Source organism: Tenrec ecaudatus, chromosome 10 (assembly GCF_050624435.1).
Source record: "Tenrec ecaudatus isolate mTenEca1 chromosome 10, mTenEca1.hap1, whole genome shotgun sequence".
Taxonomy (NCBI): Eukaryota; Metazoa; Chordata; class Mammalia; order Afrosoricida; family Tenrecidae; genus Tenrec; species Tenrec ecaudatus.
The window spans coordinates 141,566,342-141,580,319 of NC_134539.1; the positions used below are offsets into that span (position 1 = coordinate 141,566,342).

The 13,978-nt window shown below is 37.3% G+C and overlaps 1 long non-coding RNA gene across 1 annotated transcript; it reads left to right on the forward strand.

Moving 5' to 3' along the window:
• Positions 1 to 5,220: 5,220 nt before the first annotated feature.
• Positions 5,221 to 13,931, forward strand: LOC142458804 (uncharacterized). Its single transcript, XR_012786421.1, has 3 exons — positions 5,221 to 5,275; positions 8,538 to 8,642; positions 13,796 to 13,931. It is a non-coding gene; the product is annotated as an uncharacterized LOC142458804 (long non-coding RNA).
• The last annotated feature ends 47 nt before the right edge of the window (positions 13,932 to 13,978 follow it).

Here is a 13,978-nt window from a genome sequence, read left to right on the forward strand (position 1 = left end):
AGTAACTACAGAGTGAATATCCTTTCTAGGCACATAATTGAGCATATGGAAAAATCCAAGCCAGTTGCCATCAAGCTGATCTAACTCATGGGAGAGCCCGTATAGTTAGAGCAGCATTGTACTCAGCAGCCTTTCCAATGGCTATGATTGTTCCAAAGTGTCTGCTCAGTAAGTTTGGTGGTCAGCTGACTTGCCAGATATTTTATTTCATTCCTGTGCTGATATATGTTCTGGGTTTGCTGAGGGATCTTCATGTAGGTCAGGGTGTGCCTTTAACCCTCTGACAGTAAATAGCCTGGTTTTCTGCTTTCTTGTTCAGCCAAATGTGAGTGAATTCAGGTCTCTAAGATCTTTCTAAGCATATGCCTTCATAAATAAGTGACCACATCACTCATACAACATTCACAAAAATGGTAAAACTCAAACAATATGCAGTGATGGAAAGGATATGTTAAAATAGAAATTCTCAGGCACTGCTGGTAGGAAAAGAAATTGGCTCAAAACTTGCAGAGACAATTAGGCAAAATCTCAAGACGTTGAAAATGTGCATATTCTACTTTAATAATTCTGCTGCCAAGTGTATAGCAGGGACGCTCTTGACCACAACCACGCATAAATCATAATGCACCTTTTAATGCTGTGTTTAATGGCAAATAATTAGAAATAACCTGAATGTTCATTTATGTGTTCAGGGTCATGAATTGGTTCCTACTTAGAGCCCAGGCTGGATAAATTCATGGTGACTTAACACAATAATGGAAGAGTTAACAATAATTCAAAGGAATGACACATGAATGAATTGAATGAAGCATGTTTTGACCTGGATAAATCTTAAGAAAAAACTGAGTTAAAATGTAAATGGGAAAAAGAAACTCACATTGTGATATTTTTATTTATATAAACTTTTAAATTATATAAAATCATTTCATATATGCATAAAAACATGCCTGGGCACTATCTATACCATAGTTGAGACCAACTTCTCCGGGGAAAGTGAGAGACAACTAGGAATAAAGAGAGATTCCAGAGCCTTATCCACGAATCTACAACATTTATTCCTGAAATTTGAGTAAACAGAGATCATAGCAGTTTTGTATCTCTGTAATAGTTTATACCCTAAAAAGTGCAGGAATTTGTCTACCCCCCCTCACTACTGCACTTGACTAGTCAAAAAAAAAAAAAGTGAAGGAATAATGAGAAGACATTACCTAGATTTCCTCAGAGGAAAGACAGCCATCAGTTCATTCAAGAAACAAACACACAAAAGAACAACGTTACTTTCGGCATCAATATAAGACTTTAATTTTCTGTTTTTGAAAATGGCCTAGGATTATATTGACTGTTCCCCCAAACTGGGAAGGAATTTTAATTCTAATCATAGATCTAATCGTTTCTGCACAACATACCACACTGGACCTTATTCTTAAGGTGAGAATGACATCCACCAGGCACAGTTGTTTGTTCATAGCTGTTGTCATATCTTACAGTTGTTCAGTTTTGCTGAGATTATTTTCTTTTCCTCAAGTGGGTGTTGTTGATGTCACCAAACTGGACACTGTTTTGGAAAACATGGGACTGAAACTCGACGAAGTAGAAAATAAAGATTTGAAAAAGAACCTGCCTGTGGACGGTGAGCATTTAAACCTGTGAGCTGCTCAGGACAACCTGAGACTGTGAGCTTCTGTGGAATCTCCTCTGAAAGTTTCATTTGCACACAGGGGCCTTTTACAAAAATCTAACAATGAATGCAGAGCAAAAGTAAGGTTATATCCTCGCTTGTCCATATTAATAATATCCATTAGCACCTCCTTTAGTTTTGTACCCAACAGAGTGTTGAAACGGTGGTAGTACCAGTTGAAAAGTGGGTGAAATGAGACAGCGGTCGGTATAAGTCATGAAAAAAAAATTATCAAGGGGAGGGTGGGGGAAGAAAGGTGAAAAATGAGGAGCTGATGCCAGGGGCTCAAGTAGAAAGAAAATGTTTTGAAAAAGATGACAACATATGTACCGATGTGTTTGACACATTGGGTAATATGTATGGATTGTGATAAAAGCTGTAAGAGCCCCCAGTAATTAAAAAAAAACATTTTAAAGGCAAAAAACGTGACGGGGAAAAACAAACACTTGGGGGCAAAGTAGCATGAAACACAGGTGGAGGGAGGTTACAGGGGAAACTATAGGAAGAGCAATAGCAATGTCAAGATGAGACATGATCCCCATGAGGAGTGCATTCCATAGGCATGTGTGACAGTGTTCACCCACTTTCTCAGAGTCTAGGGCCTTCTAGTATCCACGCCAGGATGTGTGGGATGGTCCCCTACTTATAAAGCTACATAACATCCCAATTCCCAGGCCAGACTCCATGAACCAATGGCTTAAACCCCCGTTGATAAACTAGAAACAAACTCTGAAATGTGGGTCAAGCTGAATTAGGACTGAAATGCAGTGTGCCAATGAGAACATGCTAATGGAGAGAAGCCAGTCACAAAGGCCACATATTGCATGATTCCATTTCTCTGAGAGGCCAGATTGAGTACATCTATTAAAGGAATAGATTAGTGACCGGCTAGGGCAGTAGATGAGACAAAGGAGTCATGACTGCAAGCTAATGGATATGAAGTTTCCAGTTGAAGGACAAAGTAGTTCTAAAATTGAGTTGTGGTACAAGCAATCTAAAATTTAATCGAATGTTATATAAATATATGTAAATAATCTCTTTAAATATTAATAATATCCTGCTCTATTATGTTAGATTCAGATGAAAATGAGAAAAATCTCTTTCACCCTAGATTTAATGACAATGTAGACAATTGATACTTTTTTCCTAGCAATTCATCTAGTTACACATGCTCAGTGAAACCACCTAAAACTATTAGTAACTGTAGAAAATAATGTCATGGGTTAGAAGTAAAAGAATTTCTCAATAGCTTGAAACTTATATTTAAACAGTTGTTTGCAACAGGGTAAAAATGAAGAATGTATTTTGCACACAAAAAGTTTTAGTTGTGTTCCATTCAATAAGGGAAAATAAATAAAAAATTCTAGTATACCCCATTTTCAGAGTTAACGCTACTTTTGTTATATTATGTCATTTTGATAACTTTTAAAACATTTATATAGATTTTTTTTACTTTTTAAATGACCTCTAGCTAATTACTGGAGTAGTGATTAATTTTATTATATAGAACAAAGGCATAAGAATGTAGGAAAATATCAGGAACTATTCTGATCTCATTACATAAGATTATTTTTTTAAAAATCCAAGTAGAAACATTGGTATGTCTTAGCCTACTGCCATTAGGAAAAAAGCCTCTTTTTTTCCCCACAGTGCAGCTAGTGGGTTTGAACCCGACCTTGCAATTTGCAGCCCAGTGTCTAACCACTGCACCAGTAATTGCATAGAGTAATTGTAAATCCTGATCCCAGTGCTCAAGGTAAAGAGTGGAGAGTGTTCTAAGGCATAGCATTGCATAAGGCAGGCCCCATAGAAAAGGTGACAATTTTGTTTCTTAGCATTAACTTCCAGAGGCATCATTTCCTATATCACAATGAATTAAAAACAAAAATCAGCACTGCTGTTGATTCTATTCCAACGCACAGCACCCCTAGACAAAGCAAACCTGTCACTTCATTGACATATCTTTTCCTACCGTGTCTGGTGGTTCACACTGCCGACCTTTTGGTTAGCATTGGAGCTCTTAGCCACGGTGCTCCCAGAGTTCCATATGAATCAAAACAGTAGCAATTACAATCTAAACGTTCTAATGGGACAGGGTGAGAGCAGGGAGCATTTTTGAGAACATAAATTTCGCTTGTTTTTCATTTCATATTTGTCATGCGTGTCATTGTAAAATATGTATTTGATTTATGTTTTTCTTAACAGATAATAGAAAAGTTAAATCGAAATTTTTGTTAGATGTGATGCAAACATTTACTGGTGAGTGGACATGTATTATAAAATCATATTAAGTTAAAAATTGTCAATTTACCTAATCTGTTACATTGTTATTTTATTACTTTATCATCAAATACTTCCTTTTAAAGTCTTATGCTGGACTTTACCTTACATAATTAAATTTGAAATATTCAAACACAAAATATGCAATTAAAATTCTATATGAAAGGTGTGGAAATATTTTAAATAAATTAATAATAGGATTTATTTCACCAATATCCAGATATTATCACATTTTAATAAGCATAGTAAATAGCAAGCTAAAGTTTAACAGTGCTAAAATATTAGCACCACTAATATGAAGGAAAATAAATGCACAATTTAACACTCATGTCCCAACTATATTACTCTAATCTCCTGGCCAGTCTTCAAAACAAAATTTTCTGTGTTGTATCACATTCATCACCAACAGAGTCTCTTGTTTATGGAATTGAGGAACAAAGATCTGTGCGTGGTTTCCCTATATTTCTGCGAAGTGTCATGTTCTCCCTGTTCACTGCTGCAGATGATATAGCAGACCATGAAAATTTTATTATTTGGAATTATTACTTTGTTCCAACAACTGCCAAGCACTGACATTTCTATCTTTTTTAAAGGGAAAAAGGTTGATGTCAATGATCTGCTGAATGTGCTGGGAGACATGGGGATTGAACTCACAGAAGGAGAGCTTGCGACACTGCTAGAAACACTGCCAATAGATGGTAAGTCCTATATGCCTCTGGGGCCTCCCAGGGAGCTTGCTCTTTAAGTTGTTGCAAGCAATTCTCAGATGTTGTTGCTTCAATTATTTCTTCTATGAAGTGCTGAAATGGCCAGGGAAGACACAGTCACTGTCAGAAAGATGTGACTGAAGATCACCAAGCTCTTCAACCTTGAATGTTGCCATCAGAGCTGATGCAGATGAAGTAATCTTACCTTTTCAGATAGCTGAGAGGTCTAAATGCCATGAAGGCAGAAGGTGGGAACTACTGAGAGAAAAGTAAGAGGAAGGCAGAGAAGTCAGAGGTGAAGGGACACCAAGGAGTAGTGGTTGTCTCTGAACAGTAGAGTCTTCCTTGCAGTTTTCTCAGTCCCCAAACACTGCAGAGGTTTCTTTGTTTTTCTCACTTAGACAAGCCTCTTTTTCCTTCGATGGTTTTTATTTCATGGGAAGGCTGGCCAGGTTTTCCTAGGAAAGCATAAGAAACTTTTCACCCAGCTGTTCAATGACTTTATGCCTGTCTACATTCTTTTTCTCATGATAATAAACTGTGCTTTTTCTCATAGGTGATGGAAAAGTTTTTCTGAAAAGATTATTGGAAGGCTTGATGTCTATCAATGGTATGTAACGCATCAAGTTAGCATAAAAATCTAAAAATAATCAACATGTACATTATATTATTAGACTTGGCTTGTGTCAATATTCCAATATTTAGACACACATTTATTACACAGCTATTTACTGGAATCACCCATATATGTGTAGTGGACATTCCACCATTTCAGAGGTAACATATGAGCTAGAGCTAATGTTGCTGAAGGAAGGAGTCTAAGATGCACTGAAAGCATTTGCCAAAAACAAGACTCCAGGAATTGCTGGAATACCAAATCAAATGTTTCAACAAGCTGAAGAAACTCTGGAAGCACGCTCTTGTCTATGCTAGTAAATTTGGAATAGTTATTTGGCCAGCTGACCAACTGACTGGAAAAGGTCCATATTTGTGCTTATTCCAAAGAAAGGTGAATCAACAGAACGCTCAAACTTTAGAACAATATCCCTTCTGTCACATGCAAGTAAAGTTTTGCTGAAGATCCTCAAATGATGCTTGCAGCAGTTTATTGACAGGGAGCTGCCAGAAGTTCAGGCCAGATTCAGAAGAGGACGTGCAGCAGGGAGATCACTGTTGATGTCAGATGGGTCTTGATTCAAAGCAAAAAATACCAGAAAGATGTTTACTTGTGCCTTACTGACTATGCCTTGTCATTCGACTACGTGGATTATAATACACTATGGATAATCGTGAGACAAATGGGAATCCCAGAACGCGTCATTGTGCTCATACAGAACTTGTACATGGATCAAGAGGCAGGTGAGCAAATGGAACAAGGCAATAATGTATGATTTAAAATAGAGAAAGGTTGTGCTACAGGGTTGTATCCTCCCATCATACTTATTCAATAATGTGCTGAGGAAATCACCAAATGAACTGGATTATATGATGAAGAATGTGGCATCAAGATTGAAGGAAGGCTTATTAATAATCTGCAATATTCTAATGACATAATCTCGCTTACTGAAAGTGAGGATTTAGGGCTGATGAAGAGCAAGGATTACAGCCTTCAGTGTGGATTATGAATCAATGTAAAGAAAACCAAATTTTTCATAACTGGACCGATAGGGACATCTTGATGAATAGAGAAAAGGTAAGTCGTCAAGGATTTTGTATTGCTTGGATCCACCATCGATACTCATGGAGGCAGCAGAGATTCAAAACATGAAGTGTAGTAGGTAAATCTGCTGCATAACACCTCTTTAGAGCAGCGATTCTCAACCTGTGGGTCATGACCCCTTGGGGGGGGCGGTCGAATGACTCTTTCACAGGGGTCACCCGATTCATACCAGTAGCAAAATTACAGTTACGAAGTACCAACGAAAATAATTTTATGGTTGGGGGACCACAACATGAGGAACTGTAGGAAGGTCAAGAAGCACTGCTTTAGGGTATGGAGAAGAAAAGGATGTTACTTTGAGGGTAAGGTGCACCTGACCCAAGACATCGTGTTTTCAATATGTTGGACTGCTAAGTACAAGCTCAGCACTTTGAAACCACCAGTCTTTCTTCGGGAGAAAAACAAGACTTTTTACTCCCATAAAACTTTGGTGGTGTAACTCCCAAAAAGAGTTACAGTTTCATAAACAAATTGGGGGGGTCACACTAAGTCAGCTTTGACTCAATGGCAGTGAGAGAGAAATAGTTACAGTCTGGTTAACCCAGAGAGGCAGTTCTGCCTTGTCTTATAGGGTTGCTATGAGTTGACATTGACTCAATAGCATTCAGAGGTTTGTTTGTTTTTTCATATGCATATGAAAGCTGGATATTGAATAAAGAAGACCTAAGAAGAATTGTTGCATTTGAATTGTGACACTGGTGAAGTATATTGAAAGTACCAAAAGGACAAACAAATCTGTTTGGAAGAAGTACTGCCAGAGTGCTCCTTAGAGGAAAGGACGGCAAGACTTCATCTTTCTTACTTTGGGCATGTTGTTATGAGAGACTAGACCCTGGAGAAGGATGTCATGCCTGGTAAAGGGGAGGGGCAGCGAAAGAGAGGAAGGCCCTCAGGAGATGGACGGACACAGTGGCTGCAACAGTGGGCTCAGGCATGGGAATAATTGTGAGGATGGCGCAGGACCGGGCAGTGTCGTATCTGTTGTGCATAGGATTGCTGTGGGTCAGAACTAACTCAATGGCACCTTACAACAACAATCTTTGTAAAGAATCACTATTTCTAACAGGCAACCTATAGGATACATTGAAATCTTCTTATATACAGCAAGTGATATAGAGTACATTAACCAGTATTCTATGAATTTTCCCCAAACTGTATGAATTATTTTATTTCAAGGCTCTTTATTTTCTGAATGTTCTTTTCTGATGACCCATTATTTATTTTTAATGTAGGGTGATAAATAGGCTCAGACTAAGCTGTCTGCTTCTTTCTCCTCCCGTAATCCCTTCGAACAATAGAAGAGAAACAATTAGAGAGGGAAGAAGAAAGAATACAAGTTTACAGCTTAAGATGTAGTTTTTGAAAGGAATCACCCATAGGTGGCAGATTGTCTCTTGGTTTTCCAAACTTATTAATTAACTCTGACTCAAATAGAACTGCCCCATAGGGTTTCCATCACTGAAAATCTTTATAGAAATGAACTGCCTCGTCTCTCTCCCACTGAGCAGCTGGGGGTCCCAATGGTTGTCCTTTTGTATGGCCTTTTGAGGGCCTAACCATTGTGCCACCAACGTCTCTTTCCTCACTTTTTAGTCAGCAACATGTGTTATTCAGAGCATGCTGAGCTACTATTAGATATAATTATAATAGCTATTATTAGAACTATTTTTTAATATTTAAGATTTAAATTTAATATTTAATTTTTTTACATGTAGAAATAAAATGGAACATTAGTACGATGTGTGAATTATCATTCTATGTTCCTTTGATTATGTTTTGGGGACAGTCCTGCATAAAATTCTTTTCATCTGTCTCCTTTATGCCCCATGGGGACCTATCTACCTATCTATATTTTGGCCCTCTGTTATGACAGTTTATTATTGCTCAATACTGCATATAGTAATCTTAGACACACAATCACAGTCCTCTAAGTGATACTTCGATTGAAAAAACATTTTTCTCTAATTCAACATTATTGTAGGTGATTTGCCGAGTCAACCTTGTATGCTATTCATGCGTACAAATAAGTGATGCAACTACATTTTTATCATAATAAAATGCATCTAAGATAATATTTATGTCTGAATGTATAACTATTTTGAAATAATGGGTTTTTTTTCCCTTCATGGTTATTCTCTGCTTCGCTCTTAAGGAGGAATGGTTAGCGTCAACAATCTAGACACTGTTCTGAAAAACCTGGAGGTCAAACTCACAGAAAAAGAGCGAGATAGTCTGACAGAAAACCTGCCACTTAAAGGTGAGCCTTGTTGATGCTATGGTCTTACAAAGGGATTCATACTAGGGGTACCGCCCAGAACCGGAATTGTGCTGGGTGGAGCAGCACTTGCGTCATAAGCATTTTTCCTGCTGGGCAAGCATCAAGCAACCCACTCTGAGTTAGCTCACTCAATGTCATCACCTGGGAAGTGAATTTTTTCATAAAAGCAGTTTCACTCAAACCTCTTGTGTGTGTGTGTGTGTGTGTGTGTGTGTGTGTGTGTGTGATGTTCAATTTAAAACTGTGCAGCTGTGAAATTTGGTATTTTGCTTTGGAAAAATGCCTCAGAAACTGTTGTGATATTGAACACAGCTTACAGGACAGCGCTATGGGAAAAACTCAAGTGTACACGTGGTTTTCATGTTTCAAAAAAGGTGAACTGCCATGAAAATAATATTCTAACTTATCAAGGGTTCATCAGGGATGGAGGGGGAAGAAATGGGGAGCTGATATCAGGGGCTCAAGTGGAAGAGAATGCTTTGAAAAAGATGGTGATGCCATATATGCAAATGTGCTTGACACACTAGATGAATGTATGGATTATGATAAGAGATGTGAGAGCACCCAATCAAAGTGAGAAGAGGGGGGAAAAAAGGTGAAATGTTGATTGATGACAAACTTTGTTCTGGACATCAGTCAACTTCCTGAATGGATGAAAATGTTGACTCATAGTACATTTTGGAGTTCATTCCACCAGGTCAAACTGTTAACCAAGCTTTTTATTTAAAGGTTCTGAAAAGATTATGTAACAATATGTAACAAAAAAAGGCCTGATTTGTGGCATACAGGGGACTGGTTTTGACACCAAGACAATGCGCCTACTCAAGCAGCCATCTCAGTGTGCCAGTTTTGGGCAAAAAAATAGCATGCCTCTCTTTTTTCACCTGACTCACCTGACCTCACTCCGTGCAACTTCTTTTTGTTTCCATGTATGAAGAAGAACATATGAGAACAGTGACCTGATGATGTAGAAAAGGTGATGAAAAAAATGAGAGGCATTGTTAGCAATCCTAACAGATGAGTTTGAAAAATGTTTCCAAGAAAGGAATCACAGATTTGACAAATGTATTAAGTGTAATGGAGAATACTTGGAAAATGATAAGATTGTTTTGTAAAATTAAATACATAGCTTTTGAAAAAAGTTCCATTGGGGGGGGTACCCCATTGTATTGTTAGACTTGTATTAGAGGATACCAATAATTTTGTTTAAATGGAGTTAAGTAGTAGTTAAGATGATATAAGCTTCTTTTAAAAAAGAAATTTAAAACATAAAGTGACTACAATCAAGTATGTTGGTTGGTGAGTAGTCACACTTCTTGAATAAGATAAAGATACATGTTTTTTTCATCTTGGGTTCCTTTAGCATTTCAATTACTTATATCTAACTGATGATATAGAAAGGAGAGTATAAGGTAGGAGGTCTATTGTTACTACTACAATTCCTTTTTTGAGAATTCATTGTGTTGCTTTCCAGCAAGGGGTAGGGGAAGCCAGGAAAAGGATTCTGACTGGGCAACCATTACAATGTACAACTCTCCATCCTGGGAGAAAACTAGGAATGCTGGGGAACTTTGCCAAAATGAAATGATAGCTCAGTTGTAATAATAGAGCGTTTCTTTTTTATTTTCTTCCAGAAATCAATAGTCATGTCTTCTGTGGTTTTATCATTGCTAAAAAATAGACACCATCCTTAAATTATGAAATGAACACTCAAATACCCAAGCCCATTTCCATCCAGTGGATTCTGACTTGTAGAGACCCCGTGTAGGCCTTCTGAGACTGTAAATCAAGACAGGAGTAGGTAGTCTCATTTCTCTGCCTCAGACCTCATCAATTTTAGCCTCCAACCTTGTGGTTAGTGGTTCAATGCTTACCCAATAGGGCCATCAAAGCTCCTTTGAAATGGACATGGAGCAGAATGAAAGTTTCGGGAAATGGAATAAACAATGGTGGAAGTTCCATATTGCTAATACCCTTACTAGATACTTATGCCTCAACAATAACCAAACCAAAAATTCACTGCCATCAAGGTGATTCCAACTTGTATTGACTATAGGACAGAGTAGGTGGGTTTCCAAGATTGTAAATATTTTGTAAAGTCTCATCTTCCCCCTGAGGAGTAACTGGTGGTTTAGAACTGCTTACCTTGAGGTTAGCAGTCCAGTGCATAACCCATATGCCACCAGGGCTTCCATACTATTCTGAAATATCCATTACACATTTCACTTTTATATAACTCCCAGAGAACGATTATCTAGTCTTCTATTTTCAGTTATTATCTCTTTGATGAAAAAGTTCCATCTACTGGCAGCAATAATATTCTCCTGTAGCATGTCCTCTTCTGCATCTGGCTTGAATTTCTGACAGCTCCTTGTTGATGTACTACTGCAACCATTTTTAAATTATCTTTGAGGTAATTTTACTTGCATGTGCTAATAATGATACTGTTCAATAATTTCTACATTGTGCTAGGTTACCTTTTTTTTAAATAGGCAAATATATAGATCTCTTCCAATTGATTGGCCAAGTAGTTGTCTTCCAAATTTCTTGGCATAGACTAGTGTGTGCTTACAGTGCTACCTACATCAGTTTTTTAAAACATTTCGATTGGTAGTCCATCAATTCCTGGAACCTTGTTTTCCACTAAATCCTTCAGTGCAACTTGGGTTTTTCCTTCAATACCTCGGTTCTGCATCATATGCTACCTCTTAAAATGTGAGACTGTTGTTCACTTATTTTTGGCACAGTGAGCCCTTGCATTCTTTCCATCTTCCTTTGAAGATGCTTCTTGCATCATGTCATATTTAGACCATAGAATCCTTCAATATTGTCTGAGGCTTAGATTTTTTCTTCAGTTTGTTCTTGAAACATGCTGAATGTTTTCTTCCTTTTGGTTTCCTAATTCCAGGTGTTGGAACATTTCATATTACTGCTTTCCTTTGTCTTCTTGAGCTGCCCTTTAAATTTTCCATTCAGCTCTTTACTCATCATTTCTTACACTTTCAAAGGCACGTTTCAGAGACTCTCATGATGGCTGCTTTTTCTCCTGTATGTTTCACGTCCTTTTGTTTTCTTCATGTATGACGTTCTTGATGCCATTCCATAGCTTGTCGGGTCTTCTGGCACTAATTTTCAATGCATCAAATCCGTTCTTGAGATGGTCTCTAAATTCTGGTTGAATATATTCAAAGTCATAGTTTAGGTCTTATGGATTTGTTTTAATGTTATTCAGCTTTAACCTAAACTTGTATATGAGCAATTGATGATTTGTACCACAGTCAACCCCAGCCTTGTTCTGGCTGATGATGGATTTTTTTCATCACTTCTTCCCACAGATGTAGTCAATTTGATTCCTGTGGTTTCCATGTGGTGAGGTCAATTTATAGTATCAATTTATATTTAAAAAAGCATTGTTCTACATCTATCATGTGATCTCCAGCTTTGTTTCTATCACCAAAGCCATAATTTCCAACTAATGATCCTTCTTTATATCCATCTTTCATATTCTAATCACCAGTAATAATCAATGTATCTTGGTTAAATGTTTGATCAATTTCAGGCTGAATAAGCTTGTAAACATATGTTGTCTTTTTTGTTTGTCTACTTTTTTATCATTGGCTTTAGTAATTGGTGTGAAAATTTGCATACTAGTTGTATTAACTGAACTGTCTCTATATTATATATTAACCTACCATATAAAAATTTTGAAATTATCCTGAAGATGGTTACTGTGATGCCTTTTGTCTTTCATTTGTTTATCCTGGCCAATACCAGTCCAGTTCAGTTCACCTAGTGCCTATGATATCAATTTTTATGCATTACAATTCATTTTTGAGGACTTCTTATTTTCCTAGATTCAAACTTCGTACATTCTACTTTCTGATTATTAATGGGGGTTTGCTGCTGTTTCTTCTGATTGTGAGCTCATGACCCATTAGTAAATGAAGATTCTGAAAGTTTTACTCCAGCCATGGCATTAAGATCAACTCTACTTTGACGAGGCAGCTCTTTCTCAGGAATATTTTGAGTACCTTCCAACCTGAAGGGATCATCTTTTGTATCAGATAATGTTCTGCTACTAATCCTGAAATTTTGAGTGGCTAATCCCTCAGAAATAGACCACCGATTCTTTTCTCTCAGTCTAAATCTGGAAATTCTATGGAAACCTGTCCATCATGGGTGACTCTGCTGATATTTGAAATACTGGTGGCCTCGCTTCCATCTTCACAGCAACATGCAAATCACCACAGTTCGACAAGCTGACATTTTGGGTTCCCATAATTTTGTGCCATTTAGTCAACCCAATTCATAGCGACCCCACACAGGCTTTCTGTAAATTTTTTCAGAAGTAAACAACCTTAAATTTCCCCACAGAGCAACTGGTAGGTTTGGACCTTGCAGTTAGCAGCCCAATGCCTAACCTTCTGGGCCACCAGGAATATGCCTTGCCAATTATTTAGAGAGCACGATAGGATTGATCAAATCTACTTGGTATTTGATATTTTGAACGGTTCCCATGTTTTTCTACCTCTATGTCTTTAACTAGTGGTTTATTTTCCCCAAAGATAAGAAGTTAGAGATACAAACCCAAACTTGATAGATTTATTGGAAACATGATTGAAAAAAATACGTAAAATTAGCTATTCTGTGTTTGTAGCTGAAATGTTTTTTAACTACTAGTAAAAATAACCAAACAGTTTGTCATTGAGTCAATACTGTGGGTCTCCAAGACTGTAAATGTTTATGGGAGTAGATTATCCAGTCTTTCTTTCTCCTATGGAGTTCCTGAAAGCTTTGAAGTACCAACCCAGCAGATCTCAGCCCAATGCATAACCACTATACTACCAGGGATCCTATTTCATATTTCCTGTGAATACTTTGTCCCCAAAATAACAGCTGCCAGAGATTCTTACCAACCCTATTAGCCTATCCTAACATATCTACAACCTAAAACAGAGACAATGTAGTTTTCTTGAGTCAATGTTACAACTACCATAGAAACACTTGTTACCCATTGCATATCAACGTTGAGTTGGCTTAAATAAAATATAAGTAGAATATGTTTTCTAACTTATCTCCTTTATCGTTTTGTAATGTTGTCCACATCCTAATCAATATTTTTTTCGTAACAGCTGATGAGAAGGTTGGCCTTGTTATGTTGATGGAAGCAGTGGATACTACTACAGGTGAATTAGAAGTCTAATGCCTGGATACCAAATTATATTATTATATAACCCATTATTCCTTCATTGTCTTTTTATTCTGCCCTTTCCCTTGTAATGTATAATAGCTGCATACTAGCAGTAAAATTGCAA